General features: G+C 41.7%; 1 protein-coding gene across 1 annotated transcript in view; it reads left to right on the plus strand.

Annotated features, from left to right (window-relative positions):
• The first annotated feature begins 16,473 nt into the window (after positions 1-16,473).
• Positions 16,474-26,003, plus strand: part of klhl29 (kelch like family member 29) — a 223,042-nt gene continuing 213,512 nt past the window's right edge. The window contains exon 1 of the mRNA XM_030109884.1: positions 16,474-16,596. The gene's annotated coding sequence lies outside the window, so the exon portion shown is untranslated. The remainder of the gene's footprint in view (positions 16,597-26,003) is intronic.

Genomic DNA, 26,003 nt, shown 5'->3' on the forward strand with positions numbered 1-26,003 from the left:
TTTACATCGTCACAGCACATTATTAGCAGTGGATGCAAAAATCTAACTCAGACTGAACAGCAAGAATTCTACAAAATCTGTCACAAAAGCTTCAATGAATTCATAAAAGTTGATAATTGGATGATATTGTATGGAAGCTGTGTGTTTTTAAAGCTGAGATCGTGGACTTGTATTCAGGGGTTTCAGCATGTAAGGCATGCGATCAGGAATGTGACTAATTAGAGATCTTCAGCAGCACATGACCTGATAGGAGCCGCTTCACAATGTAAACAACACGTTATAGACAAAACCATATTGCCGTTTTTATTTTGACAAAAAATCAGATATACATTCAGAGCATTCCAGTTACCAAAGTCATTACAGGCGGTAAACAGAGAGATTTGCAGGCTTGTGAGGCCAAGAGAAAAACTGCAGAGAGGCACATTTTCTCCCATACATGCTTGTATTCCCTGTGACAGGAATGATTCATCTTGTGTTTACACTATTCATTCAGTACCGTGCGTCTCCACAATCTGTCAGGCTGTTGACATTCGCTAACCATTTCAAAACACACTAAAAACATCTCACACTGGAGTTCTGTTTGAGCTAAATAATTGATGTGTGTTTTCAGCTCATTGTAACACCCAGGCAGTGCTTTAGCTATTTAGTTGTAGGAGAGGAAAAAAAAAAAAAACAAAAAAAAAATAATGCAAGTTTATTTCCCTTTTTGGCATTTTAATGCTTTTATCTGATGTCCCCAAGACAAAGCAGAATACAGTCTGGAGAAGCTCTATTAACAGCAAATAGAAGATTAGATTCATGCACTAAGATATTCCTTTTTGTCCAAAACTGAACAGCCAAATAAGTTCTGGCAGTGCTGCCGGTTCCAAAGGATGAGCAGTGACCCGCTGGCCTGGAAAATCCTGCTGTCACAGTAATCTCCTTTCACAATCCAGTCTCTATGGGGCTTAATATCAGCATGAGATAACAGATTTAGGGAGGAAGTACTGTGGGCTATTTTCTCTGATGAATGGGAGATATTATTAACACCATCTATCTTCTATGTGTGTGTGCTACAGGACTGGAACGTTGGAGCATTGTGATTATTTTATCTATATTTTCAGACTCTCGCCGTGTTTTGCCTTGAATATGATTTCAATGTTTGCTTCTTTATGGTTTGAAATTAGTCTAGACATTCCATGCTGGTACATAGATGATGTCCTTGCTCACAAAATGATGTTTATTCAGCCTCGCGGCAACATGGGTATTTAAAAGGTGAACAAATTATTCGTTTTGTGAGTGATTTGCAAAGGGAGCTATCCTGTAACAGTCCCCTATGTTTGCTCTTATGTTTGTGTTTCCTGGACTACAGCAGCTACAGCCAGTATGGGAATTACCACAGTGGTGTCACTGTGATCACCAGGAAACACAGAGGGGGAGGAATATAATCGTGTAATGTTTCTGTTCTTGTGTTTGTGTGCGGGAGAGAGAGACAGCTTTAGGGTCGTTTGAGAGCACAGAAGTAAGAAGAGAGAGAGAGAGAGAGAAAAAACATCTTACTGTACACCACTTGCTCCTCAGTTACTCCTCAGCTCCACAGCAGGAAGATAAGGATTCTGTGATTCAATTAACTCTGCCCGAGATCACTTTCGATTTTATGCAACTCGGGGGAACAGCATCCCTGTCTGAGAGTGCTGAAAGTTTTTCTGTGTTCCTCCAAGCTGCTCCAATTAAGGTTAATGGCACGGTTGTGTAACGATCCCTCTACAGCGGGGCCTTCTTTCAAACACCGCTGCTATTGTGTCTGGGCTTTGGCAAAATATGGGCGTCCCCCAGTGGAGCCAGTAGGCCATAAAGGTGCCTCAGTGAGCCGGTCCCTGGGCGCAGCGCAGCACAGCGCACATGGGTGCTCCCGGGTGTTCTCGCAGCAGAGTTTTGTGGCAGTGCACCAAGGAAAACAGACAGACAACAGATGGCCTCTGTTGTCTTCCATCCAGCCATGAGACTGCTGCTGGGTCCCGGTTACAAAACTCCCACTGAGACGCGGAGAGGCCTGCCGCTCTATCAGGTGGATGTGTGAGGCACAGATAAAAGGTAGCGCTACAAAGAGTACCTAGATTTTATTTTGTGTTGCAACATTAATCATTTCACACTCATTTACTTTATTTATAATTTGTGCAAAAGCAAAGTGTGATTTATTAATGAAAGAATTGTTATACTTTTTTAACAGAACAGATTTTACACCTTCATGTTTAGTGAAAACTAATGTACATTTACTGCAGCAACTATAATAATGTGAAATGTGTCTTTTTGCCAGCTTCCTTTTACAGGGACCACCAATGAAATTCATTGACACTTGTTTGTTAGTTTTCATGTTGTATGTCAAAAACAAGGCCTATGGACCCACAGCCCACAAGAGGCTCCAATTCAGCCCAAGAAATCACCACGCAAATGGTAAGAATTTCCCAAATATCTGTGTGTATGTATTTACTTGAAATAATGTGAGTCTTGAAGGCATGCGTCTTGAAGTCGAGCTGAAATAATTTGCATACTGTGAAAGTTGAAAGATTGAAGCTTCTGATAAGTTGTGTAAGTCCCATTGTGAAGAAAAAAAAAAAAAAAACGCAATATGAGTTTATGGAATTCGCAGATCCAAGTGTCTTTTTGAATTTTCAGAATGAACATCATTCCAACATTTTTCTTGGTGCACAGCTGTCCCAAGATAATCCACAAAATGTGAAGCACGAGCAGCAATAATACCATCTCAAAGATGAGATTGTGCATATCTCTACCACAGCCAGGCCTGTTGTGTGACATAACATGAAGTGAAGCTCTAATCTGGGTATCTATAGTATGCTCTTCATAAATAAAATAATGATCATAGAATGGCCCAGAAGCCAACCATGCTCCAACAAAACTGCAAATGCCACAACGCAAAACCAGAAGCCACAACACAACAACAAAAGTCACAGCACAACAGCAAGAAGTCACAAGCCTCAAAGCAATCTGAGAACATTGTTGTTTCCAGGGGACAATATTTTCTGACGGACTACTTTGATTGAGGGAGAGTTTAATGAAATGTAAGTCAAACATTGCTGCGTGGTAATTCTGATTCATTTTGTTTCCAAAAATTTGCAATGTTGTTCATCGTTTTGAAATAGTTGTGTATGTGCTCTGCTGTCAACTGTTTGGTTCCGTCAGATAATATTGTCCCCGGACCGGAACCTAAGCCTGTACTTCCGACCAGACTGTTGAGAGAATTTGATGAAAGGTAAGTAAAATGAATTCAATTTATTTGAAATGTTTCATTATCACTGTTGCAAGGACAGCAAAAGGGAAAAAAAAGTTGATTTTTTTAAATAATAATTTAAAGAATTTCTCAGAAGCAATGTTCCCTCACTTTAAATTATAAGAAAGCTAATTCAATGACATTACTTTCATTGACCACAAGTAATAATTTCTATTATGCACCCCAATTATGTTAGGTCCTAAAAAAGGACAGTACATTTCACTGTGGAAATACAGCAAGCACTCACAACAGTGGAGCTTTCCAGAAGTATAATTAACACATTTCACCCACTTCATGCTACTTAGCCACTAGCTAACATGGGTAAGAAGGGAGAGATATACACCTCTACTGGCTTAACATAAACAAAGCGAGTTCTTCTCTTACGTTGTGGATTTTTGTTGTTGAGTTGTGGCTTTTAGTTGTGTTGTGGATTTCTGTTGTTACATTGGGGCTTTTTGACTGTATTGGGACATTTGCAGTTTTATTGTGGCTTTTGATTGCGTTGTGATTCTGTTGTCTTGGGTCTGGGGTGGGGAGTGCTGGGAGATGGCAAAAGCACCTCCAAGAAATACGTTTTGTTTTTTTTCTTTTTAAAGTGATTTATTTATATATTTTTTTTATATGTGATTGTGATCGGGCTCCTCATCTGCCTTCATGAGAAATTCCTGTTCTGGTGGAGAGAAGGATTCGACACTGGTTGTCATGGTGAATCCATGATTCTGTGATGATCGGGGACATCTCTTTAACGACGCCCGTGTGCACGCTAATCCTGGATTGGTTTCACTGGGCTTGATGAATCCATGTGGACTCATCCTGGATTGGTCTTTTGTGCATCCAAGTAGGCCTGAAGCCTCATGTTTTGGACTGGCTGAGCCTGGATGTCTGAATCCTACTTTTGTGCAATAGGCGCCTGGTTTTTTGTTTTATTGTGGCTTTTTGTTGTTGCGTTGTGACTTTTGGTGTTGCGTTGTGGCACTTGCAGTTTTCTTGTTGCATTTGCTGGTGTGTTGTATTGCTGGCCCTTCTGGACCACTGTATCAAAGAGTTCATTACTGATAGATACTGATACTGACATTACTGTTACGACCCTCTAACAGTAGGCCTGGATGTTGCAGTGATTCTAAATGATATTTCACGCTGTACATTTAGACGCTGTTTACATGATCGTGTTTAAAGTTAAAATGTGACGTTTTAACATTTTTGTTCAGAGACATTTGTATTGACAGAGGGCCAAGTTGAATTGCCATTTTCTTTGACTCTCTACTATAAAATTACAAAGTCCAAGGAGAATATGCACAGTAGCAGCGTTTCCACTGTGTACATGAAGAAGGAGTCCAAACGTTTTCAAAAAGCGCAGTTTTCCGTGGGACTGAACACCATTTTCATGTAAACGAACCCATATTGTCGTGCTTTTGTTATTTCCAGACATCACCAGACTTCCAGTTCTTCTTGCTTGATAGCTGCAGTGCTCCACATTTGGTCTGGAAACTAAACAGAAAGCAGAAGTCCATAAATTTCCACAGTATCTTATCTGTTATTGAAAAAGCATGCGAGAATTTATATGCAAACAATTCAACTGTAATTTAAAAACACTTCATGGCATGTAATTTTTTTTAAATGACTAATTTCACAGGATTCATCAGAAATATATTATGAACACTCCATATTTCTCAATGCTGCTCTCCCCTTCAATTAATAATATATACATGAATCAAAGTTTGTTTTTGTAGAGCTTTACCATATATCACTTTATATTCATTAATAGCAATCACAGTCACAAAAATACTAATAAAACAGGACTTACAACTAGATTGACAAGTATTGAGCCTAAGTTTGAAAAGGGATGATTCAGAAGTAGTTGAGTAGTAGTAGTAGAATTTATTGGGCTGTTTAGTTCCCGAGTTTGGAAGCTGCACCAGTGAATGTACAATAGTTTCGAACAAACAGAATCAAGTGACCAGATGACCACAGCGCCAAGTAGGCTCAACCCATCAAGGTGTTTAAAACATAAACAGTGCTTTAAATCTGTTCTAAACCAAGAGTGAACAGCAGCATTTTGGGAGAGTTGGATGCACGAGAGGGAGAACTGACCTTCAAAAGATCTTCATTTAGAGCATTACAGTAATCTAACCTTGAGCAAAATAAACCCAGGAATTTTCTTTTCCAATTCACTCTGATTCAGGAAGGACTTTACTGAATTTGGAAAAAAAAAAAAAGAATTGCGCTCACATCCGAGCCAAAGTGAAATCTTGAATGTCAGAAAAATCAAATGTAATACCTTCAGTTTTCCCTTTATTAAATGACCAATATACCCACATATTTAAATCATTAAAGAAAAGAGGTAGCTTTGGTAGGTAAATCCGAATGCCTTCAGCATAACAAGAAATGGGTTAGAGTCCTAGTTTAGAACCTTGTGGTACCCCACTGAAGAGAGGAGCTGTGAGGTTCAGGAGCATCTGCACAGCTGGATTTCCAGCATCAACACACAGAGAAATGTCATTATGCACCTGTGAACTGTGACGATGAGGACTGTTGTTTTTGATTTCACATTCAACAGGTGTTCGATATATTGCAGCTTCAAGCCTCACGATCACAACACACACATCATATCAGTGAAAGAACAATTGTCATTCACACAAAATGTGTCATCGTGATAAATAAAGTCTTAACAAGACACTTAGCACCAGTTAACACTCAAAGAAGCATTAAAGCCATCCATGTTTTTTACAAACTGCTCCATCCCATGAATAGCAGTGCATTAAACAATGGGGAGTCACCAAGTCAGAGTGTGTCAGGCCTCACAAATAGCTGTAGGAAACACACACACACAAAAAAAAGCGTCATTCCAATTAAGCGTTGGGGATATTTTCATGCAAGTTGCTTGTATTTGATGCTTCGGCCTAAAATGTTTGTTTTTTATCGAGCATTGCCCCAATTATCTGGTCAGTAAACAGCATAATCAGAGCCTCAAGATGACAGAGTAAATTGGAGAGTGGTCTTGCATGCTGTCTTTGCTTTTCACACTCTTTTGTCAATACCCAATTATCCTCTTCGTTGCTTTTCCCCACTGATAGCGCGTGACTTAAAATAGGCTCTGTTTTTTTGCGGCGCCATTGTTTTGTAATTGCAACAATACAGAAAGACTTGACACATTGATCATCCTTTAATGGCTTTAAACAGCATACGGACAGGGTTAGCCCGAGGCAGAAGGAAGCATACAGACATGTTTTTCTGCGAAGGGTCACAACAAAAAAGCAGTTTGTTAGTTTGAGGGGTTCTTTTTTTTGGCTAATTTTTCATCTAAATGGCTTAACTTGGCTGTAATGTGTCAGGACTGCATCGACTACAGGTATCAGATGAAACACTGGCTATTTTGTGCGGCTGAGCGGCGAATGTCATATGATAATGATTGGGAATACTTCCTCTGAGAATTGCAGGCATGTAATAATTGGATCTGCATGGGCTCATATTAATGATGATGGCATGCTTGCCAAGGACAGTGCGTGTGTGTCATCCTCATTAAATGCATAAATCTGCTGTTCAAGATCTGTACGCTGCAGATGTATAGTAAACCGCATGTTTCTGTGTCACCTATGGTTGTGTTTTCAGTATTATTATCCAGGCAATCTACTGCGTTTACTTGAAAAATATGATAGTTATGGTCCCTTACGCTCAATGTGATATTGCCAACCCTCAGGAATAGGGTTTTCTCAGAATGGCAAATGAGAAAGGCCAGATATAACATGCTATTTTTGTACCTGCAACCTCTGGTGAGGAAACTTGCACTGCTGAGTATCAACTGAGAATCACGGAGCAGTTTCAGTCCTGGTGGGCTGACTTGTGGCCCCCAAAAGCTTTAAATCATCTGGCTCAATGAATCAGAGTCTTGACTGAGCCAAATTGCCTGACTGTGCCCTGTGGGAGAGATAATTGGGTGAAACAGGTTGTTTTTTTTTTTTTTTTTTGCCATACTGAGGTGCAAGAGAAAGCAGGAGAAAGGAGCAAACAACACGGACTTCTCATTTCAGATGAAAACCTCCGAGGCGTGCAGTGTCTAGTGTTTTGTTCAGGTGGAGTTTAGGTTTTTCAATAAGGCAAGTCGGAACGATGTAACATCCTGCAATCCTGCAGACGGACAAGGGCTGCTTTTCCCACTCGAATAAAGTGTGGCGTGCACGCTTAAAAATACAAACCTTCACAAGCTCGTGTTATGTTAAACAGCCAAATAGATGCACTTCGTCTGGTTTTACTGCCTTGGAAAAAAAAAGAAAAAGAAACTACATTTAAACAAGATTTATTTCGAACACGCAGGTGCAAGAGCGCTGAAATAATGACGATGACAAGAGGCAGTAAAATTGTTGAGCGATGAGGAGAAATATCAAGCTATATCACTGTGAGCTGGAGTCATTCAGGCAATTTACAGTAAAAAAAAAATGATTGCAGTAAAGCGATTATGTGAACAAAAAAAAACACATCAGTCAATAAAAAAAAAAAAAAACTTGGGAGGAAAAATGAGTGCAATGTGTAGATAAGGAACAAAATGTGCTTAATGTAGGTATTAGTGATGTGTGTGTGTTTGGGGGTGGTGTGTGTCTTTAACGATCCGGTTCGAGCTCGACCTGCACCGCTGGGTTCAGATCTGCATGGTCCAGGCGGTGCACCGGTTCATCCACTCATTCTGTGGAGCCTGTTTGTGCACAGGCTGCGAAACCAAGCACGGCTTTCCTCTTGACAGGTGGAGAATTCCTCCCACTGCTCCCCCAATTACCACCAACCAACTCATCTCTTATTTCCTTAAACCTAAAAAAAAAAAAAAGAAGTGTTTTTTGCAACTTTACGGCTGCGGAAAGACGGACTCGTCTGCATCTCTGACATTTATATGAACTTTCTACCAACTTTCACTAATTAAACAGTGAACTGTGTGACCTGTTGGGTGCAGCTGGTCTGTAAAATGTTCACTGTAATTTAAAAAGAAGGTAAGAGAAGCTTTTAAACCCTTCAGACATTTTGTGCTGGATCTGCTAAGATTGAATTAAATGGAAAATATACTACTTGTATAGAACTGTACAAGTCACTGACAGTTTGTGGATAATACATGTTTTGAAAAAAAAAAAAGTCGTCAACTCCACAAGTTAAGGCAGGTGTACAACTAAGCGAGAGACAGCAGCTCTGCAGCTCTTCAACTGGATTCATGAAGTCCACTCAAACCTGTCATTATGCCATTTAGTTTGGTACTTGATTATTGCACTTGATTATGCTATTTTATTACTGTCTTACACAGTACTAAAGTGACTCACTGACAACAGTGGGATCCAACATTAGGAAGTGACTCAGCTCCGTGGATTCAACACAACGACCAGCTTTGCTCATGTTACACATAGAAAGCTCAATTATCTGTTGCTATTTAAAACGAAATAATTGGCTGCTTTATATTCATTTAACAACAACAACAACAGCAACACTTCTTTTCCCAATTGGCCAGTGTGCAGACCTTTTATTTATGGAAATTTTATGCACTTACTTTGACATAAACAAAAAAAAAAACAACCCAAGATAGTATTTAGAAGCGCAAGAAGGAAAAAAAAAGAACTTGTTAATTATGTATGACTGTAATGGCCAAGTAGATAAATCTGCTTCACAATCTAGCAACCAATCTGCACACCATCTATTAGCTGTTGTCTCCTAAATATCAGACACACACCACAGCACATTGAATTTCACTATTTAACTGCTGAGCCCTTCTCATGCCAATTATCAAGCCGAGTAAAAAAGTTTTTTTTTCGCCCCCCTTGACTCCACTAATCATTATGCTGCATTCTCAAAATTCACACTCTGCAATGACACATGCACACACACACACACACACACACACACACTCAGAGCTAACAATCAGACACAATGGGTGCCAGAGAACTCTGCAGAGTTGTGATGTAATTAGACTTGTTAATTAGAAAAGAGCCTTTCGCCACCTGCGGCAGAAAGACTGCGAGTTTGTGGTCATCTCCGCAGAAGTAGTCCCGTTAATTGTTTTGGTTTCCAGGCGCCGGTGCTGCCGGAGCAATGTGACAACGCAATTTCTAGTTACACCTCAAACCTCAGAAGCTGCCGGCATTAAGGGACATCGTGAACAATTTGCCGGGGTTTCTTCTCGTAAGACTGGCAATTTAATTCACATTCCATCCATATAAAAAGCCACTTGAACATCACTGCGGGAATGGCAGCCTTTCAGCCACGTACTAACTACCTGTGTTCACTGACAGGCACGGAGATAAGAAATACTCGAACAGACAGGAGGGAATGTTTTACATCAAAAAATCTGTCTTAAACAAAGACAGGGCAAGAAATTCTTTGATACTTGCAGAGGGGGAGCGGCGTAAATGTCATTATGATTTAACGCAGGCCAAGTACCTCCACCCAAAGGCCCTCCTTTAACAACATTTGCATTTCTGAAAAACCTGGCATTGCTGCTCCCGTCTCTTCACAGGAGAGAATCATCCTGAATATAAATTCCGCCCTGCGTGGCGTTGTGTACGCCTTTTTAAAGATGCCCCGAATGCACCCTGCCGAGGATGCAAACGCTCATTCGCATTTTCCTGCACTGATCATGGAGTCGTTCAGCAAATGGATCATTTAGCGAGTCCTTTGATGGTCAGACCACGATCTGACGTTGCTCAGAGACCGAACCTACGCCGCTTCATTTCCAGCCAGATATGGATTTCATAATGGATAAACGCAGACGCGCTGTCTGCTTCATTTCCCTCTAATAGGATAAATGTGTTGACTCTCCCATTTTTCTCTAATTCGACTTAAAGCAACATTCCCAGCAGGAGTCTCCCACTTCAGGGTGGAGTTCGTTTATGAGTTTCATCAAAACTTTAACAAGAATGTCATTTCCAAAATGTAAAAATTGCTCATATTTTAAAATGTTGCAAGATATTATTAAAGTTTAATTACCAACACGTTAGTGTGTTAGGGGGCAGTAGTGAGTCACTATAGGACTGAATCTGTTTTCTAAAATTTTTACGCTTTGAAGCTGGCCTATTCAGTTAAAAAAAAACCCATTTGTGTTCGAGGAAGAACATTCAAACTCTACAGAAAGACCGTCAAGCTTGTACTCAAAGCAGGGATTTCTCGCTCCAAGAAGAAAATGCTAATCCCAATGAGCTCTATTATTGTTTCGTACTTAAAAACACATGAAGAAAACTCTCACTGTACCGTCAAATGAAGTAATTGAATGTTGCTCTAACTTTAAACACTTGTGTTTTTAGGAAAGTGGCTTGTAATCCATTTTACTTAGAGTGTTTCATTTTTGTAAACATTTTTCTCTGTTTACTCCTGCGTTCGTGTAGGGTTTTAATTGAAGTCGGAGCAAATCGAAATCAATAGCAGATGTGAACTACACTTCTCGTGTTAAAACTCATTACATTTTCCATGCTTGTGTGAGTAAACATGGATCAGTTTGGCATGGGAGCTGACATCTAATAAGACTCTCTCCTGTTTTTCTGCTCTAATCTATTTATTGAGAATTCAGAAAGTATGTGATTTTTTTTTTTTCCTCTCTCCGTTCCTTTTCCCATACTCTGTATTTCTAACCTTAAGCCAGGTTTTTGTCGGTTTAAGTCCTCTGCCTGGCTCGGGTTCATTGATTGAACCTTGTTGAAGGAGCATCTCTCCGCTTCAGTCGGGCTTTTATTCATTATCACCACTGGCAACTGTTAAAAATGCAAGGCTTGCACAAAAAAAAGCGTATCATTTCGCCAGGGCATGCATACAAAGACAGTTGCATTATGCGTTTTTGACACACTTGTGAGATTACCAAATTACTGGGATCAATGGGTGCCGCTGACTCTTTGACAAAGATTTATGAAAAGGCTCCGGAGCCGCGGTCCTGGCACCGAGGGTGGAAGAGGTGGCGCTGACGTCGAAGTGCAGAGTACAACCGCATTTGATGTATAGCTTGAAATAAACAATATATAAGCGGCGGTTGATTCATGCCTGTGGAAGTGAATGAAAGCGTCAGTCAAGCAAAGAAGACCCATGCAGAGACTAACTCCTATACGACACTTTCACTCGCCCTGTTTGTCTTCTGTTTTTCAGTTCATCGTCTATTTCAATTTACTTCCCCCAGAATTACAGATAAAGCAAACCTAAAAAAACAGCAGGATGAAGATGCTGTTTAAGCTCATAGATGCGATTTCTGTCCACAGCCCCCCTGAGCCCAATTATTATTGTTTACAGGCTGCAGATTTTGTCACGTACGTATAGGGTACAACAAAGGGCACGAGCAGCGCTGTGCCCTCGGAATCACCCGAGTCGGTGAATTCAAAACAACCTGGGAAAGACGGCAAAACAGATCTCAGCACGCCCTCACAAAAACAACACAAATGCCGAGTTTTATTCAAATAAGCCTCAATCCTTTGTTTTTATAGAGGTTTTGTGTTACACGTTAACTATAATTATCATCACAGTTGCTGGCAGTGTCATCATTGCTCCCATAAATTTATGTTTTTTAAGCTTTAAGATAATATCAGGTTAACTTTTGCCAATGAAATCCTCAAACGTCAACCCATTCTCGGTTTTTCTTTCCTGTGTAATGCAGGTACATTCCAGTGTAGCTAATCATCACACAACAATGGCTCATTGTCCCTCCCTGCTTCTTACATTACATTAGCAAGGCGGCCACTGAGTGTAGAACGGCGCTGCACTCCTTTCCTCGCCCTCCTCGTTCACTATTCGCACTTCTGAGTCGTGCCACCGACTGTAATTCCACGTCGATGTGGTCCCGAAGCACTTGCTCCATCATGGAGCAAGATATTCATTTTTTTTTTTCCCCTCTGGCACTCTCCTTCCATAAAAGCAAGATCTTAGACAGTGAGCTTTATTTGTACAATGTAAAAGTGCCTTTTTTTTTTTTTAATTCAAACCGGATACCTGCAGGCTCAGATTTGGCTCACTGGGCTCTGCCACAAATTAGCACCCGCCATTGCACACCATCTCACACGCCGCCGTGGCTGAAAGGCACAGCTGAAAGACTTCAGAAATTACCGCAAAATAGAATTTGACCCCTGATAAGTCCCCTCTATCTGCTCTGCCGAGTGTGACATTTTGATGCAACGCTGGATGTAGAGGGCACTCACACATTACCGCGCGGCCGTTTGGAAAGTGCACACATTGAAGTTGTTCCCCGGCGAACACGATATTTATGCCTTGCTAATACTTTTTGCGGCACATTTCATATATTTGCAGGTATACAGCGTATCAAACTGTGTCCGTTCTCATGCTGGAGAATATTAACCTAAAAAAACCCTGATCAGCAGAGCAGATCTACGGGGGAAATGTGGCTCTTTTTTGGCTGCACTACTTTTGTTGTAGAGAGTAATTTACAAATGAAAAGTTTGTGCTCACAGAGGAGCTTTCAATTACCCTTGCTTATTAGACCTGTGCTTAGGTGTAAATTGGGTGGAACTGCACTGGGAATAACATGATGTCACCAGACTTAATGGCCTAATAAGAAGGATGACTGTGTAAAGTATCTTACCTCTACAGGATTAGGTTTAAAATAGGGCATGATGCATTATTAATGATTTAACTGCCTGATACCATGTTAAATTCTCATGGATGTCTTCTTCTGGGATCATTAAAATGCTTTGTTTTAATGCATCAGATTAAAAATGTATGAACTCATGATACGGACACGATCCCTTCTGTATTGCGAGACTTTTATTTTAAATGTATTCCGAATAATATTTGGATTCTTTTCGTTTCTGCAGTTTTTTTTTCCCCCCAACATATCGTCTAAATGATTTATCATTATTGGATATTCCTAGCATTAGGTATACGGCTTCTCTTTGCAGATATAACGAAAGATACTGACAGAAATGCCAGATTTCTAGGTGGAACAGTTAATGGTCATTTTCCAACTTCAGAGAAGCGATTCCTCCTGCACAGCATGTAACCTTTGTAATTGTATAACGGAGAAGTTCTTTTCTCCATCCGGCCGCACAATATAGGTGGAGAACATAAAAGTTCGGAGCGGCGTGAGACAGTGTGCCTGCGATGAGACCTTGAAGCCGAGGCGACGAAATGAACTGTTAGCTTTCTTTTCCCCCAGGTTTCTTGTTTCGACAAAAGAAAGATTCACACTCATTTTGAAGATCAATAAAGCCACATGGGAAAAAAAATACCAAGGTGTTCAAGTAACTTGAAATGAGTATTTCAGTCTGAAAAGTAACTTGTTACTTGGCAAAGCTTCGTAATTTGGAATGTCTTAATAATGCGCACACGGCTGTGTTACCGTCGTGTCACGGTGACACTGGCTGAGCCGGCTCCGTGGGAGGCAATCCACTGTCTGATTCACTCTTCACTTTCACCAGAAGAAGGAAGAATCTCTCTCTCTGGATGTTATGAAGTATTAACTTATAGAAAACAGATACTCGCAGTGTGTGAACATCTTTTCGGTTGCGGTTTGAAGGACTGAGTTAGTTCATCATTAATGGGGCACTACTCCTCTCCTAACCAGAACGCCTACAGTAATTGTGACTCTTAAGGCAACAGCTTTGCCTAATGTTGTGGAAAAAAAAAAAGCTGACGAGCTGAAGTGGAGAAGAAGCGAGGAGAGGCTGCGACGAGATGCTTTCCAGTGACTTATATGTGAGCGTTGTGGGTATTCACTGTGACATGTACAGTTATTGGTTGTGACAGTCTCCTCTGTACATGTTGCATAGTTTCTTTCAGTTGTTCGGTTTCCATGGAAACAGAGCGGCGAGGAGACCCTCAGTAATACCTCCGTGACCTTGTTAGTCAGATATTAGTCGGTTTTCTAATAAGGGATCAGAGAATAATATTATGAACGCTCAAAATTCAAAGCTAATTGTCATGAAAAAGACAGCAGCAAAGCGGCCCCGTCAACTATTTTCACATGCGACTGAAATAATGAGTAACAAACTCATTAAAGCTCCAGTAACTGTAGCTCAGTCACCAGGTTTGTAACTGTAATGTGTCACTTTGAAAGCTGTGAAACGATTCAGTGTTTTAATTACAATTACAGTAATTGTGATTATTCATATTGCTACATGCAAACGTTAGTAATCAGTTAAAAAATAAGTGTATTTTGTATTTTTGTATGCAGTAACATTTGTTTCACTAAAAACGACAAGAAAATGAAATGTGTTTAAACGTCAGTTTAACAGGAAAAGTTTTCAGTTTTTCCATTCTGTGCCACCATGTTGGTAAATTCAGGTCAGGTCATGACAGTGAGAAGGTTCCGGGGTTGAATCTGGGTTTTCCTCTCTGGAGTTTGCATGTTCTTCCTGTACAGGTGTGGGTTTTACTCCAGTACTTTCCTCTTCTTCAGTTGAAAGACATCCACAGGTTAACCGATGACTGTTTATCGGTTAACTGAAGACCCTAAATTACCTGCAGTGTGATGGACTGACGGCATGTTCAGAACACACCCTGCTCTTGGCTCCAGCGTCCAATTGGAAGATGGGCTGATGGATAGAAGTCGTTATTCCCTTAACTGGGCCACCAATCTTCTCGGATCAGCCGAAACTCCCTTATTTCTGCCTCTTGCCAACTCAGCCCATGTTGCTGGATTTTCAGCGTGGTAATCGCTCAGTGGTAGTGGCAGTAGACGCCTGATGTTCAGCTCCCAACTTCTGCATTATTATTAGGACCGAGGTCCTTAAAAAAAAAGAAAAAAAACACGAAAGAAACAGACAAATAAGATTCATACTGTTTAGAGTTTCAAATGATCTGAAACAAGATGAGACACCTTGACAAACAGATGTGCATTTTTGTTATATTTGGCCACTGAATCGGCCTTGCAAACAACAACAACATCCCATAAAGCAATTCTCTGCAGCAATCAATCATTTACGCTTAAACTCTATTTATAGCATATTATTATGTGGCACAGCTTTGACGCATGACTGATTGAGACGTCAATCAAGCAGGTGGGAAACGCCCCGCCCTGATGTGCACGCCAATCAAGTAAAGTGAAAACATCTGTCAGTGTACAATGAGGCCAGTGGAGATGATCTGTGACAATAATGGACACGGCAACTTCGTGGAATCAATAGATTCCATCATGCAAGAAAGAGAATGTTTTTAGATGGCGGCAGTATTCAAAAAGCCTGCTGTGGATTAGAGGGTTCCTGTCAGAGTTAATTGCCCCACAAGTAGGCTGTCTAAAGAAGCAGCCAAGATAAATCTGATTTATCTAAATGTAAAAAAGGAGAGACAAGAAAACAATCCGACGAATGAAATTCATACATAATTTATTCCGAGTTTGCGCTCCTGAAAGCCCTTCACACTCCGCACCGTGCTGTCACTTCCAGACTTCATACAGTTTTTTCTTCCCACCTTTTTTTTTTTTTTGCCAGACCACATCACATCGCTCATTGTAGCTCATGGAAAAGTGGTTAGGGAGGCAAAAAAAAAAAAAAAAAAAAAAGGACATTGATTTTAGGCAATTTGGATCAAGCCAGAGAGAGCCCCGTTGATTTCCATTCCAGCCATCTAATCAGGGACTGATTTACAGCCGGGATGCTAAGTGAATGTAATTACCAGCATTTAAGCACCAGGTAGAGGATGGAAAAAAAAAAAGCCCAGGCGTGCTCTGGGTACTGCAGGACCAAAGAATGAAAAACAACCAGCACTGCTGCACCTTTTGAAGGGATTTGACCCGAGGAAACAATCGCAGCAGCTTCATCATCCCGTGCAGCCTTTATTGAAATAATTGTCAACTAATTTCAGGTTAATTGTTTACTCTCGAGTTGTTTTTCAAAGAAATTGAGTAAAAATGTCACTAAATATGGGCTCACGTAAAGCTTTAGTGTCCCCGCGCCGGCTGTTACTCCTCCCCGGAGCCTCCCGGTGAGGAGCGCCTCCGCGGGCGCGCACGCAGTGGCTTACAGTGGCGGGCGGGGGGCGCTGTAGGGCCGGCGTGAGCGCACCGGAGCGAAAGGGGAGGAGCGGCATCGGGAGTAAAGTGGCCACACGGTGTGCCAGTCCGTCCGAGCAGTCGCTTACATCTCAGATCCGCCGCCGCGCTGCGAGCAACACGGGAGACGCGCCTGCCAAGTCCCGGTCCGCTCCGCTCCGCTCGGGGACGCGCAGACAGGCCAGTCACCGACCGGCGCACAGACGCTGCCGCTGCACACTCTTCTTCCCCTCCTGTCTTCTTCTTCTTCTTCTTCTTCTTTTTTTTTTTAATGTCTTTTTGTAAAATGCAAGAGCGGGATAGAGGCAGCGTTCATACATAATCAGCGCCGTAGCGAAACAAGGACAAACGCCGGGGGGACAGGAGCAACCGAGCGGCCGCCGAGGTAAGCGCTCTGCCCGCGGTCGCCACGCACGCTCCGCTCTGACATTGCTTTGTGTTAGGTTGGGAGTTCAGACCAGTGCACGGGCACTTGTCCTATCATGAATGAATGAGGAGGATCATCAGTTTTACAGCCAGCCCCTAGCCGAGGACCGGAGCCTACCCAGTGCTGTGTACGGAGCTCACGTTGTGCGCAAGCGCTCCTGCAAGAATTAAAACTTCGCGTCCTGCAGCTTGTGGCGGAAACAAAACACTTAAAAAAAAAAGAATAAAATAACGTGAGCGTGACCGCGATCGGCATTCATATCAGCAGTGCTGCTGATGACAATCGCGCATAATTATTAATAATAGCAGATTTAAACCCTGGATATTCTAAAAAAATCGTTCTAACCGTGAAAAAAACCCGTTCATTTTTCGTGCCTTAATTTCACAAATGACTGTGCAAATCAGCTCAGTCTGCATGCTTTTTTTCTTCTTTCATTTGCACCTCGCTCGCTCTGCATCTTTGGATTGCATGCGTTCCCAAAATAAACAATGGCATTTGCAGCGTGCACACGCTACATCTCCTATAGGTCTGTGCGTATTTGCCCCCACACACACACACAAAAAAAGCGTGTTATGATGCTGATCGTGTGCAGATGCGTGTAAGTTGTGTGCTGCACGGGGCAGCAGGACTCGTCGTGGAGACAGCCAGGCATTACTCATCACCAGCCCCATGTGTTGTTACAGTCAAGTGCTGCTGTACCCTTGGCTGTGAAGTAGAGCGCCGCTTGTGTGGAGGACATTCTGCTTGTTTTGCTTGCACACAAACTTTCCAAATCCAACTATTTAGAAATGCCCAATGTTTGTCATGCCGGCCAGCGAGGAGAGGCACAAAAAAGTTTCTAATCATAGTGGTGTTATTGCATTTTTTTTATATATATGTCTGTCGTCCATGTTTAGCGTGATTTATGAGGAGGCTTCATATCTAACAACAGAGCTGTCAATCCTCACTGGTCTCTGCACTGATGCCTGTTTACGAGCCCCGCCGTGAGCGTGAGTTACTAAATATAATGTGTGTGTTGTGTGTGTGTGTGTGTGTGCTTGCATTAATGGGCTGAACATGTGGGGCAGGAGCGGGACACACTTCCCCGCTGATGACATTTGAAAACCTAGCGGGCTATCGCGAATCAAGGCGGGGGATTAAGGGCTTTAGCGGTAGTCCTCCTCTCCCGAACAGGCGGGCTCCAGCCAAGACAATGCGTTTGCCTGCGATCCGGGAGCGTTTAGCCGGGGCTCCTCACCTCTCGCGCCGCACAGCGGCGAGGGAGAGCCGCCCCTGTCTGGATGGAGCGCACAGATACTGTAGGTGGAGGATCACAGAGGGGTGGAGAAGATCTCCAGTGCGTGTGTGTGTGTGTGTGTGTGTAATGTCATGTAAGCCTCACCTCTCTGCAAGTAGTGTCGGTTCCTCCAGTTTGTCACAAGCTTCTTTAGCAATAAACTCAATCAGGGATAATCCTTCTATATCAAATGTGATTTAGGTTGGCCCTGGGAGCGGCTTTGGCCGGAGGAATTCATTTAGAAATTACCCAGAGGCATTTATCCCATTAGTAAAGGCCAAGTGAAAACACACACACACATCACACACACACACACACTTCTGTTACGGTCAGCAAATTACAATACTGTGGCTCCAGGCTGTTTATTACTATGTTTTTTTTTTCTGTTTCACGTCACTCATGTTGCAGGTTACCATAACCACATCATATTCATTAATAAAGCGCTTTTGCACAGATATGTTTGGAAACAATGTGCTGTAAGTGAGGAATGTGGAGCGCAAATAGAAAATGAAACTAGAATACAGCTGAAACAGAAGGTATGTTCGGGGTAAAAAGTATTTAATTTGTGTAGCGTGATGTAAATGCAGGATAGAATAAATAAATAGGATAAAATCAGGATCTGTAGTGTTTCTCGTTCCCTCTCGGGATCGATGCTACCTGGTCCAGACTCACCAAACAGCATGATCGCAGAATGCCAAGTCCCCCATTTTTTTTTTTGTTTTGTTTTTTTTTCCTTGTGTCAGACACGCACAATAGTGCCTCAGCAGTTTGGATGAATCATTTCCAGTGTCTCCCTCTCTAGAATATAATGCCTCTGTTTATCTGCACCCGCTCACCAAAGCAAAATATTAAAACTGCGAATGTAGCTGGCAATTACAGTGATTCTGCTGGAGCGGTGGATATTGGAAGGCCAATCTGGACCAACCCGCCCCCAATCAGAATGAAAATGAAGAGCAATCGGCCATGCGTTTGTGCCTGTGATAGACAAGGAAGTCTATTTTCTCCAAGGTTAAAAAGGTTACGCGCCTTATTTATTTATTTTGCAATCACATTTTGAAGAAATGCTCCATTAGATTTTTACAAAATTTCAATAATTGCAGTCCGTTTCGTAGGTTGCGTTGAGCAAATTGGAACATTACTGCGCACCCCGTAAAAACAATGGTCAGCAGCCTTTGACTGAGCCTTTGCAGTCTCCCTTTGTTGTCTGCCATTGCTGGAAATCTCTGTTTGGAGCTGGAGAAATGCAACAAAACGAGTAAAGATACAGAGAAATCCTCAAACACGCTTTGATCTTACGCTGTACTCTGAGCGTGACGTCTCAGCTGTGGTGTTTTTCTCATAACTGCAAGGATGAAATTCACTTAGGCAAGTTACACCGGCTATTAACTTTAATATTAACACTAATTTTCTCAGTCCATAATTCACATCGGTTCCACTCACAGCTACTTTATACTTTATTTAACTTCTCTTGACTGTGTGTTGGTGATTTTTCAATAGGTTTTATCTGTGGCGACAACATAATACTGTAAGGAACTCCTCAGACTCGGTCTGCTGAAACATTTGCATAATTTAAAACTGGCTGACAATGGATCTCATTTTAAAGGTATTAACCTATTAAGTGTGCAGTCTGTGATGTTGATGCATTGCATCCATCATTTCGATTCGACCACGGCTAAAACTTCATGCAATCATGTGGCTTAGCTGTGTGCAACGTAATTGGCAATCATGAGAGAACTAATCATAATAGCAATAATTTCCTGGCAATAACAACAGACCTTTTTATGGTACAGTGGAGAGACTTTTGCGGAATGAATAGAACCGAGTCGTGCTGTATTTATTAAGCATTAACCCATTACTCTGCCGCTGATGGAATAAAAAGATACACTGAAACAGCGAAATATAGCTAAAGAGGGAAACATTTGACAGAGTAATGTTGTTTTTGCAGGCCCCAAACACAACTTTAGCAACAATCAAACAGGGTAATTTCATCCACTCACTTCCAACGTTTAATTTGCTGGTGCGCTGCCTCTTTCTGCTGTATTGAAACATCACAACACAACAACGGAAGCTATGGCCATATATTTAATGGCTATTTTAAAGCGGAAGCCTTGCAAAATGGGCCCAGAGGGTTGAATCAGGGGAGCCAAACCTATGGTCCACGGCTCAAAACCGGCCGTTCTTCTGACATGAACTGCTATTTATGGATTTGACCGCCAGGGGCGCACTTTAGCCTGCATTATGTGGTGATCAGGATTAGTACACAGACGTAGAAACGTGTCTGCATTAAAGACGAGTTCTAGAATTTGACAAGTTATTCTGACCACGATAAGAGCTAGCCTTCTATATTTCTGTTTTCAAACTACATGTAGCCAAACAGATATGTTTCCTGAATCTGAAGATGTAAATAGTGCAAATAGATCCACTGTGATCTGTAAGCATGTGGTGAACTGAGGCACCGTATTGATGACATCGAAGGTCGATGTTCTTGTTTTTCATGTGTCGTGGAATGATAGTTAATTAAATGTCAACTTCTCAATGATTTATTAATTCTATGTTGCATTTTAACAGATATGTGGTCGTTATTTATGATAATGCTATTATTTACCTCTCCAAAACTCTTGAGGTAAAATGAGTTTGACACTCCTAGGTTAAATAAAAGACATATTTCGATTTTTCGGGTTGAAATTGGTCATATTGGAAGTAATACTTTTATTTTCCTCCCAAAATGTAATGCATTTTTTGGTGACTGCTACTGTAGACTATCTACCACAACTGAGTTTATCAACACTGTGCTCTTTAAGTGTGTGTACCATTTAATTTTCCTGCACTGCAGCCACCATATATACATCTATACCCGCGCCTGCTTTTGTTCTGATGGAGACGCCGGCTTGAAATCCCTCTGTAAGCGTTGCATTGAATGGCGAGAGCCACACAAGTGGTGCTTACAGCCAGCTGAGGGCAGCGTGTTTATCAAGGTGGTACATGCACCATCTTTATTTTCTCCTTCCCTGCTTCAAGTGGGCACGCTTCAAGTGGCGAGCGATGCAACTAAAAGACGAGCGGGACCTAACTTGGATCGTCTTCGCCACGTTCCTCCCAGGTCTATCCATGGCCCGAGGTCGATTAATTGCTCTGAAGTGGCTCATTTTGATGCACTTATTTTTGAAACATCCAGCAATCAGCGATTGTGGCGGGATTAAAGACATCTCAGCCGTGTTTATTAGTGTACCTAAGGCAACAGGCTTGATGTGCGGAGTTGGGAGAATGCTTGATCCGCCTGCAGTTGCTTGGCTGTTGTGCGGCTTTGATAGCGACACGATGAAGGCATTTTCAGCGAGCGGAGGAAGAGGACGAGATGTAATACTCCTCCAAAACAAACCGCACTGACACAGTCTCTCTCTCTCTCTCTCTCTCTCTCTGTCTTTTTGGTTTCTAACACCTGGTAATTATATGTAGCTGAAACACTGGCGGTTTCTCACCCTGTGGACATGTGGTCTAATGAGGAACTGTGGAGAAGAGTAGCTGCTGTCCAGACTAATGAATTTAGACAAAACCTTTTCTGAAAATATCACTCGAGAAAAAAAACAAAAAATATTTCTGAGTACTCACTGATGTGACATCCAAGGTCAGTGAAGATAGACATTGGTCAGGTGACTTTGCCACAGTCGCTGTACGAGTCCTTTACATGTGCTGCCGCAGCCTTTGTGCAGCTCCTATTGGATTTCAGCGGCAGTGATATCTTTTGCTTGAATATGAATATTTAGCATCGCACCCATTACAAAACATAATACGCTTGCTAATACGCGGGGCAAAAGGCCATGAGCAAATGCCGTGCGTTCCCAGCTTTTTAGAGATCAGTGAACTATGAAAGGCAGTCTCTTCAGCTGCCCTCTTCAGCACAGTCACTGAAGGGCCGGTGATGCTGGGATCACATTTCTAAAAGGCCTGCAGTTTCCCTGTTCAGAGACCTAAATGGTCTCAAAATGCACTAAGCTGTGAACCTCCCACATCCGTGGAGATTTGTGTCGGTAGATCGCTTTCATCTATGTCTTTCCATTTAAAGTGGGGTTCTAATTCTGGATTAAAAAGAAAAATAGACTGATAACTTATTTGCTGAATCCTCAGGAAAAATCTGCAGCTATAGGTTATTATAAAAGATTGACTTCTTTTTTTTTTCAGTGCTCCTCATCGGGTTGAGTGTTATCTTGAGAGTGGGCCGTCAGCTGCTGGTGGAAGGGTATCAAGCATGAAAACTAGCAAAGACTACACTAAAGATAACCATGGTTTAAAAAAAAAAAAAACAACAAAGAGAGATATGGGATCAGCTGAATGGGCTTGTAGTGAAAATGTAACTCACCAGTATCTCCGTGTAATGCATGTTCTTTTGTGGATCCATTCATGTTGAGCACTATATCACGTGTATACATGCCGTTTGTTGAGAGCAGTGCATTAGCCCATGTCCTTGTGTTGCCGTGGCCTTAATATTTTCTATGTAGTTCTTCAGCGATGCTTTCCAGGAAGCGGAGCCAAGCTCGACAAAATGCTGGGACTCATTAGGCCTTGAGCGAGCAAGCTGACACTAGGAGCCAGGGCCAAGGGCCATACTTCAAGATAAGGACCCAATTCCAAGTGTATGAATAGCTTACACCCAAATGTAATTTAACAAGGTGTTGAATATTAGTAAAAAAAAGAAAAATAAAGACCAGCTCAGAGGCTCAGCTTAAAAAAAAAAAAAAAAAAAAAAAAAATCTAAAGCATTACCATAATTCTAATACCCACGTGAAGTGTATAAATTCACTTGACATGTTTGGGAGGGGAGAACGGGCGAAAGGATCGCCTTGGACCAAAGCCCGTGACGCCACGTCTTGGGGGCCCGGCGCTCCGGGAAGCTCTTGTGTGGTGAGTTGCCCCACAGGGGGCAGCTTAAGCCTGTTAGCCCCATATGATGACTCAGCAGGTCCGCTCCACGGTCTGGGCAGAGATGAGAGGGAGGTTGACGCGCGAGCCTTTTTATCTGGCGGCCCATCACCACCACCAATAAAACCAGTGCCATATTTTGTTGTTTATGCGGGCTCCCATTAAGCCTGGCAACAGGAATATTTCTGCTCTGAGGCTATCTGACAGTGCCGGCTCCCCCGGCGTCTCTTTTATGAACCTTAGTCATTTTAATAAGGTGCACTTTACTATCTTATCTCCACTTTGGAATAAACATCATCCATAATATAATATGAAACCTATTCTAGGTATGTAGGAGCAGCTTCAAAATGCAGACTGTGGCAGGCATTATTCGAGAGCGCGCTGGTCCTTTAAAAAGGACATGGGTCTATTATGTAATAATTTATTTGAAATTAAATAATTGAATCTGCCTGGTGGAGAAGCGGCGCCTATAAAGCGTGGCTTGCCGGTGCAGGTTTCTGAGGTGGCGTGTCAGGCTCGGGCCAGCTCCGTCCGCTTGAGGCGAACCAGACTTCAAATTACTTCAAGAGGAAAACAAATTTCACTGGTCACTGATGTCACTTCAACTCATTTCCCTCGCCTTTCTTCTCCGAACCATGGGAAATTACAAAAAAAAAAAAAAGAAAAAAATAGTATTTGAGCTCTGCTGCTGTACTGTCACTGTAAAACTGCAGTTTTATGTGCTGCGGTAATTGCTGTTTGTGCATTGTCGTTTGTCTTTTTGCCTTCACAACACACAGGCAATTTAATGTGTTGATAATATTTGCTATCAAGCAGGATTTGGCAGTAATCTTCTAAAATCATTATGACCTTTTATACAGATTTACTCTCACTCGCCGGCTTTCACCTGCCTGCATCCAGCCATTCCTCCCCCCCCCACCCCCCCTTCATCCTTCACCGTGCAAATTATTCTGAGAGATTTGCTAAATCTGCAACTGTAAAAGTCTTAAATCATTTATCTCCCGCGAATATGTAAATATTTCACAATTAATGGAGGTATACATAAGAGCGACTTACAGCCGTGTCTCATTTGCATACTCCAACAGTGTAGGCTGAAGGGTAGCTTTTCAGTTAAGAGGATTCATAAATCATGTGTTTGCAGAAGGTGTGATGTGCATCTGTAATGGCATCCTATTTACAACCTGTTTGCCTTAGCTGGGCTGTATTCTTCCAAGGACTACAACGGCTTATAAAATATTGGCCCCGGTCCCAAGCACCTAAAACCCTGATGCATGCAACTGCAGCTCTGATTAATTCACGCGGGCACAAGGTTTTCCTTTAATACCTGCAGCACAATGACCGGGATCGTTAATTGTATCTGGTAATTACGGCGAGGCATCTGGCAGCAAGTAATAATGAAAACATGCTGTTCTTGTTTGCGGACTTTTGAATTGTAGCCTTGTCTAATGGTCAGAGGGGTTTGTCGCAGATGCACACCTGAACGTGGCGCCCAAAAGAGACTTTGGAAGGTTTTATTATGGCATCTTCAAAAAAAAAAAAAAAAAAAAAGTGGGGGGGAACAAAACTACAGCATCTCTTATCCCCGAATGCCTTAAAACCATAATCTGTATGCAATGATAGACAATATGACGGCTCCCCGAAAGAAAAGCCAGAACATCTTCATTGCCTCCTGGTGGCTTGTTTGAAATTCTAATCCCTCCTTGTTAGTAAGTGATTAAGGAGGATTATTCAGGGCATTTTAGGTAGTTCTGATCTTGTGTTGTTTGATGAAGTATGATTTTGGCTTTAATTTGTTTTAACGTGTTAAAAGTGGGGCGTGACTCTGTGATTGACGGGCGCTGGGAGTCGAGCAGTCTCCTGTGATTGGCTTCATGGAGCAGAACTTGATTCACCGGCTTTAACATCGCATTTTCCTTGTCTTCGTTCATCATTAATGGCCTTTTTGGAATGTGTTTTGACATTAGTTGGGATATAAATTCACCTGCTGTCCCAGAGTATCAGCTGTCCTGCTTAACCTGTTGCTCATATGACAAAAACAGCAATGTATGAGAAGGACTCTTAGCAGAGGATGTTTTTTTTTTATTGAATGTCTTAGAAAGTACTCACAATGGAGGATACATTCATTTTATTCACATTTTCCCATAACTACTCTGAGAAGCCATTTCTTAAAACATTATTAAATACATACATCCTGCTTTTGCAGTTCTGTCATTTATGAGTCGGCGCATACAGTGTAGTTGCCGAGTCTTTTGTGCGACATGCCATGGTTGAAGTCATTGTTGTCAACTTGACATATGCCCTCGATAAGTATAACCGCTTTAATGCGCTCTGCATGAAGCAAAAAGAAATGATTTCTTTATACATCTGCTTTTGTAGAGCCAAATGGCTTTTTAATGTTTTTTTTATAGGTGCAGTTAACACCCATGACTCAGTTATATAGAGTTGAAGCAATGTCTCAGTCAGGTCAAATGAGGTTTCATTGATTTTTTTTTTTTTACATTATTAATGAATAGCAACTCAGAATTACTGCTTACAAATGTTTATGCATGATGTGAAGTGTTTTAAACGTGCATGTCATGCAAGCGTAAAAAAACAAAAAGAGAAGAAATCTGTATTTTGACCGATCAACTGTGAGTCGAGCTCCTTAATGGGAGCTAGGCTTGTGTGTTTCCCGTCATTGTTAATGTTCTCTGCAGCGTGCGTGTTCTTTTCCTTCGTTTTTCTGAAACTAAAATGCAAAAATGATGCCTTTTAACTTGGGAAGTCGTGTGAAGTCAGTTTTCCTTCCTGTTTCATCAACTTCTTCTCTGAAAGTAATATTTAAGGCTGGATTAAAATGCTGCCATCCGGTGGTTAAAACCAGTCACTTTCAATTTTCCTTGTGTCGCTGGATGCTTGATATTAGTTTTAGAGATGGAGTATAAACATAAAAAAAGTAGATGTCACTGTTGTACGCCCACATAAATATCTATCTGGTGGTAGCTTTCTTCACATTATGAATTCAATCAAAACAGGCTTTGAAAAGCAATATATCACTTTGCACAGAGTATTGCACTGCATAGTGCTGTGTGTATACAGCGTCTCCAGGTTCAGCCCGACCCATCGATGCATCAGAAAGGGAAGGTATTTTATATAAATGGCTTTAGTTATAAAGACAGCAGGACAGAAATCA

Source organism: Salarias fasciatus, chromosome 15 (assembly GCF_902148845.1).
Source record: "Salarias fasciatus chromosome 15, fSalaFa1.1, whole genome shotgun sequence".
NCBI classification, from domain to species: Eukaryota; Metazoa; Chordata; class Actinopteri; order Blenniiformes; family Blenniidae; genus Salarias; species Salarias fasciatus.